Source organism: Amblyomma americanum, chromosome 1 (assembly GCF_052857255.1).
Source record: "Amblyomma americanum isolate KBUSLIRL-KWMA chromosome 1, ASM5285725v1, whole genome shotgun sequence".
Lineage (NCBI taxonomy): Eukaryota > Metazoa > Arthropoda > Arachnida > Ixodida > Ixodidae > Amblyomma > Amblyomma americanum.
In genome coordinates, this window is record NC_135497.1 from 27,566,626 (window position 1) to 27,573,150 (window position 6,525).

The 6,525-nt window shown below is 47.0% G+C and overlaps 1 long non-coding RNA gene and 1 other non-coding gene across 2 annotated transcripts; both read right to left on the minus strand.

The window, feature by feature from the left end:
* Positions 1 to 467: 467 nt before the first annotated feature.
* On the minus strand, positions 468 to 539 carry TRNAE-CUC (transfer RNA glutamic acid (anticodon CUC)). The gene has a single exon. It is a non-coding gene; the product is annotated as a tRNA-Glu (tRNA).
* Positions 540 to 1,225: 686 nt separating this feature from the next.
* Positions 1,226 to 5,196, minus strand: LOC144131659 (uncharacterized). The gene is made up of 3 exons (XR_013314706.1): positions 4,919 to 5,196; positions 3,910 to 3,987; positions 1,226 to 1,769 (listed from the first exon to the last, which is right to left on the minus strand). It is a non-coding gene; the product is annotated as an uncharacterized LOC144131659 (long non-coding RNA).
* Between the last annotated feature and the right edge of the window lie 1,329 nt (positions 5,197 to 6,525).

A 6,525-nucleotide genomic window follows, 5' to 3' on the forward strand; every position in this document is an offset into this window, starting at 1 on the left:
TAAACAGCAGCGGTCAAAGAGGGCAACCCTGCCTTAATGCTGTGTGTACCTCGACAGTTGTCCTACTTCTTAACCCTTTCCATGCAATTTCAACGCTATTATCTCGCTATATTTTCACAAAAAATTCCTTCTTTACACTGTCGTACAGACCGCTTATGCCCAGGAAGGCTTAATACAGAAGCTTGTTTTCCGCCCTAGCTATATCTTTGCATTAGGTAAGCACCAAAAGGGCAGCATTTAAGAGCCTACCGCTTCTGAATCCGGGGCAGCCGCACAGTGGTTTGCCAGAGCTGCACTTTGTAACAATAAGTTTTTCGTTCTACCAGGGTTTTGCAAAAGGTTCTGCTTGCACAATACAGTTGCAACGAAGGAAAAAAGAAACTCCCTACGGTCTCACCGAGATATGACCTCGGATCGCTTGATTGAGCCCAGAGTGCTAACAATTGTACCATGGACCGCGAGGAAACTTCCGACGCCGGGAATCGAACCCGGGCCTCCTGGGTGAGAGCCAGGTATCCTAGCCACTAGACTACGCCGGAACTGGTGGCGCCGTCATACCAGACACCAACTGCACCAAACGTCAGAGCGTGACCTTCACGGCACCGACCTGAAAGGCTAAAAATTGTGCGTTTTGCTCGGACGGTTTTTAAGAGCGGCATTCTTTAATTTAATAGCTCTTTCGAGCCGAAATACTTTCGTTTCTTCGCAACAATTTTTCTGTTTTCCCGCTAGATGGCGCAACAAGCACGTGTTCTTTGCGCAAGATAGCCCTCGAAATTCAGCCAGTACAGCAGCACTACGTTACACGTTCGCTGCACCGTGGTTCGCTGTGACGCTTTAAATTGAAATATGCAGTGTCCTATCAAATATTTTGCTCTTTTCCTAGTATGTAATGCGTGGAGGTGCGGAGCTGACGAATGTTTTTGGGTGCGCTGTTAAACTGGGGGGGGGGGGGGGTAGGGGGGTGACTGAACGCGACTTCACATTTAAGCCTTCCAGAAAATGATAAAGGAACACGGAATAATGTGGAAGTGCGGTCAGAAACATTTTTGGAGGGTCGTGGATGTGGATGGAGGTGTGGATTCACTGTTAGGCAACAGAAGGTGCCAAAAACTGGAATACATACAAAGACGCAAGATGGTGGCAGTTCTACAAGCGCTTTATTTGAGCTTGAATATGTTGAGACAACTGCTTCACACACTTTTAAGTGCCGCGCTCCGTATTTGACCACAAATCCTTGTTGTCACATAGTTTCCTCAGCACAGGGGTAAGCTTACTGTGAATGACTTCCTCTTCCCCAACTAGACCGCTCTGAAAGCTACAGACCAATGGCCAGCGTACAAATAACCAAGGTGCATGCACGGAGATTTCCCGCGCATGCGCAATTGCTCCTGTACAACCCACATGCGAAGCCATACAGGATTCAAGCCTTTCTTCAAACAAGAGACGGCGGAGCCCAACGGCCATTTTTTTTTTATGTTAACCCTTCTTCTGGCAACCTTTTTTTCTGTTTTTTCTGTTAAGGGCGATATTCAGACAAACACGGCATTGAAGTTTGAGGTACGCACTCATGTGTTTACGATTAATTCACGCATAACGTTTTTTACGTTTTTTTGTCCATAAAAAGGTTCAGAAGCGAGGCGGTTCAAAATGGCGGGCAAAATGAATTCTACACTGATTTGTATAATATCCGGCTTTTCTTCGAGGGCTTCTCTGCAGGTGGCCATTTAGTCTATATCGCTGCTTGTGCCGGTCAGTGAATCGACATCCTGCGCAGAACAGATCGAGTGCAGTCACAATCAGGGCCATCAATGCACCATAACGTCTAAGTATCGCGCAACGAACATCACACGAAAAGCTTCTTTATCAATTGTCGTGCATGAATTAAGCGGAAGTATCACGAAACGCTATATGCAGACTGGATATGAGAGCTGACGGTCGCATACTACTGTAACACGGGTAATCTCCATGGCCATTGAGTCAATGGTCTATCTAGATGCATTGCTGTGCCCGCAGGGTGAATTTCAGTTATCATTAATTAGGGAGGATGCGAAGCCGCAGATGGCGCTAAGCGCAGGCGACGCTCCACGATTATTATTATCACCTTGCGGTTGAACACGAAACGAAGCAATAAATCAGAACTCGCATATTTAACAGTCATGCCTATTTTTAATTGGAGGCGGCTGCTAGGAAAAAAAGTTATTCAAATTCCTCAAGTTCGCACATTCCACCGACAGAGATAGCGCACCGACTATGGGCGACGATGCGCACTACGTTTCAGAAGAAATTCATTTTTTTTGCTAGCGAGGATGCCACAGATCAGTGACCGTCCACGACTGCTTTGTTTGTTCAGGTTCTTATCTGTCGCTGCCACGCTTGCGGAGCACTGCTCGCTCTCCGTCGTCGCAAAAGCACCCCAAGACGCGATAAGAAGCAAAACGTTAGGACACGACGCACCATCGAAAGCGTCATTTACTTGTCTACATCTTAAAGTCTACGGAGCTGTCTTTCGGAAAGCCAAGTAAATATAATTGCACAAGTTCAAAGGTTTCATCAAAAGAAAATCATTTGCTTTGTTATTTCGAGTTTCCACAACTTGTTTTCTCAACTTCTTGGAAGCGCGAGGCTGCTCACAAGAGTCCTTGTGATTGCAAACGGCCGTTTCGAACCTCTGAGCATTGCGTCGATCCTCAATGATTTCATGCTCATTCAATGTCGCCGACCCCCGTTGAGTTCGATGACAATTTACTCAACGTGCATTAAAACGGCCGTGTGACAACGCTAACAGGTGCCCTACTTAACCCTGACATCTTTCGTTGCATGTCGAAAAAAAAACAAAAAAATGTTTCAAGCTCTTAATTTCTGAATTGCTAACAGCACGGATGCCCGTCTGAGTGCATATACTTCTGTGCAGCGCACAAGGTAAGGATAAATTGCCCTGATCTTAAGAAAGCTTTCCCCAGGCCACAACCGATCGAATTGGAGGTTTGTAAAGAGGATTCGAAAGTAATTGTTAGAGACTCTGACCAATGGTGAAGCTGTTTACCACTGCTATGCCTAAAGGTGAACGAAATTGACTTTGATGCCTCCTGAGCAGCGCAGCGCGCTCATATAATGCAATAGAATCAGCAGTGGAAGCGACAGCAAATGGTTGGCACTGCTCCGCAAAGCAAGAGTTAGGGCTGTCATTGGTAACAAAAGGGGGCCGCGTAATCTTATGACGCAACAGTGTGAACACTGGTCGGCTAGAGATGAAGTTACTGACAATGAAGCGGGCAGTCATGTGATGCTATGTCACCGCGGGATACTCAGTTGCTGGCGCCGATGATGCCGCAGACCCGGAAAAACTCGCTTGATACATGGTCGTTTGAAGACACAAGCATGAGCTGATTGCAGCGCTAGAGGACTAACCGGCCTGGAACACAGCGAGCGTGGGGAATTCTCCGTCTAAATAAATTACTATTTATATTGGAAACGGTGATTTGTGATTCGACCGCTACAGTGTCACGCGAGTGCAGGCTAACCGTAGCGGGCAGTGCCTTCACCAGACCCCCTATAATGTCTCTCCCGGTTAAAAATGGCTGCAAACTGTTCGCCTCCACAAAACCGTCGACAAACCTTCAGCGCCAGATATAGCTTACGTAGCAAAGCATCGATGACGTGATAGCAAAGAGCTGCCACGTCACATAATATGTGCAGTTACTCATTGTTATCTTTGAATTGAGCTTGCAACTCGATCGATTGACAAATTCTTTCAATGACGAGGCCAGGGCCTCTAATTTAAGCATATACCTTATACTGGTTGAAAACTGCTGAGAACCGTCATATAGGCGGTGAAATATGCAAGCTGTCGCATTTCTGCCAACGCTCACAGAGCTAAGCGTGTGAACGATTTTTTTTTCTACTCACTTCAAGGAGGCTCTTGAAGGAAATCACCTCGTCCGGAGTCACCTTGGTCGGACGGAATAACGCCAGGACCAACGCCACCTGCGTGGTAACAAAATTGAGACTAAAGTCGAACTGCTCTCACAGAGATGCGTCGGCGCAGTGTGAATTTAAGTTCCGCCTGGACGTGTTACGCATTGAACTGTTGACCATAGTGCTAGTGACTACAGGAAACAATTTCCTCTTGTGAGGTGCTGGTAACTTGCTTGTAAATATCTCGAAGTACTTGCCAGATGCACACACCATCTCATCATAGAGCCGGATACAACTCAACAAAGCAGCGGCTTTTCTACGTTATAGGAGCCCCTTTCAGCAGCCAATGACTTCGGCCGATCCTCATCCCCCTGGTATTGCGACGAAGCAAGTGGTACATGAAAGGGGATAATCCCTTGTCTCTATAGTCGTGGATCGCCCCCTTTCTGCATTGGGGAGCCGCTCCCTACATTGTCACGCTAGCAGAGTCACGAGAATCGGCCGGTGCTATTGGCTGGAAGTGGATCCTTTTACGGGGATAATCCGCTGCGTTCTTAAGTTATTCCTCGCTGAGGGCGCAGGACTCCCGCCACAGCGAGAAATTTTGTGAGGGCAAGAGCTTGTCCCGTGTCCTCTTTACGCCTCGCGGTGTGTCTTGCAAATGCGCTTTACTGCTCTCGAATTGTACGTAGGCTTTGATACTTCTGAAAGGCTGAGCGATTATTAGTCTTCAAGCCGAAATTAGAGTTAGGTTTACCGCAAGGTACCCCAACAACCTGAGAGTCAACTAAACTACCTACTTTATTCGGCCATGAAGTGGCAGGCATCGCTCTCCTGGGAAAACTACAGTTTATCTACATTATCTTCTGAGAATAGAAAAGCGCACCTTGGTGCTCACTGTCCCCGTCACCACCCAGTCTCATGCAAGGACTCCAGCAGACATCGGCTCGCGTAGGCTGACCGTGCTCGCCAAGGCATTTACCATAGCAGGTGAGCTCACCTGCAACACCAGCACTGCCACCGCCACGCATAAGACCATCATGGTGCGCCTGTGGCTGCCCAGGCGGTGCAGGGTCGGACGGCGGGGGCACTGGTTCCGCTCCGAGGAGTCGACCAGCGCCTGCTGAGAACCTCCGCTCACTGCTTCCAGATTCATCACGGCACCAGCACTGGTTAAGGGTGCTCGCGTTTACAAAGGTTCGGAGTGGGCTTCGCTGGTCCTTAGCTGGACACGGTACAGGCTTCCTCTTAGCGTTATCAAGCAGCACTGTGAAGAAGCATGCACGGGGCATTCTTTTACTTCTTTCATGCCTCTGAAGTATTAGCGATGATGGTGGCGTTACTATATAGCTATGCTTTTCGAAATCCACATGCCCAACATTCTCGAACAAAAGTTTTGAAAAATGAAAAATTGTAACATACTGTTATAGAGATATTGAAGGCAATGGTAATGTTGTAAGGCTAAAAACATAATGTAAAACACAGGTGACTCGCTAGTTTAGTGCGAAAATTTTCTGGATCTGGGCACGAAGCAATACTGTCATGAAGGGAATTCGATCAAGCTATTGCATCTGAAAAGAATGAATCAATCATGGCTGACGTGCGGCCTTTCATGAGAGCTATTGGATGACTATGGTTAGGCCAGGGGATATTCTTCATGGCGTCTGTAAAAAATGGTGTCTGTTAATAAGGTTGTAGAAAATAAGGTTGTAGAAAATAAGGTTGTAGAAAATAAGGTTGTAGAAAATGTAATGAAGCAGGCATAGACGTTACACCATATGCGACATGGTTGAAGACTTGGGTGGGAAAGGGCTCGTTTTCAGGCATGGTTGTTTTTTCTGCTGCTTTATAAGTAATTTTCTTTAAGCGATTTATTAATCTAAGTATTATTATCCCACTGATAAGCATAACACATAAAAAACATTAACGTTCCCCTATGCACCTTAGTTTCGGTGACTGTTGGCTCCCTTCATAAATTTGTCAAACGGGCCCCTCATTTTCTTTAACTTGTCTGCTAATAGCTTAACGAGGGTCTCGGTTCTGGCAGTCTTGATGCCATAGGTAGCATAAGAGGGCTCTCGCACAGTTTCCACCCTCGCCGTTAGATGACGTTCTACGTCACGCTCGCGGTATTACAGGACGTGCTACGTCCGCCGCTATGGTCGAGGGTGGCGCTGGTGAACACTCTCAAGGCTCGCTTACACCCAGTAAACATAAATACCCACGAGAGCAGCAGATTGGACAGCCGTCGCCGTAGCTCAGTTGGTAAGAGCACCGGACGCGATATTCGGAGGTCGTGGGTTCGGATCCCACCGGCAGCATGGTTGTTTTTTCTGCTGCTTTATAAGTAATTTTCTTTAAGCGATTTATTAATCTTAGTATTGTTATCCCACTGATAAGCATAACACATAAAAAACATTAACGTTCCCCTATGCACCTTAGTTTCGGTGACTGTTGGCTCCCTTCATAAATTTGTCAAACGGGCCCCTCATTTTCTTTAACTTGTCTGCTAATAGCTTAACGAGGGTCTCGGTTCTGGCAGTCTTGATGCCATAGGTAGCATAAGAGGGCTCTCGCACAGTTTCCACCCACGCCGTTAGATGACGT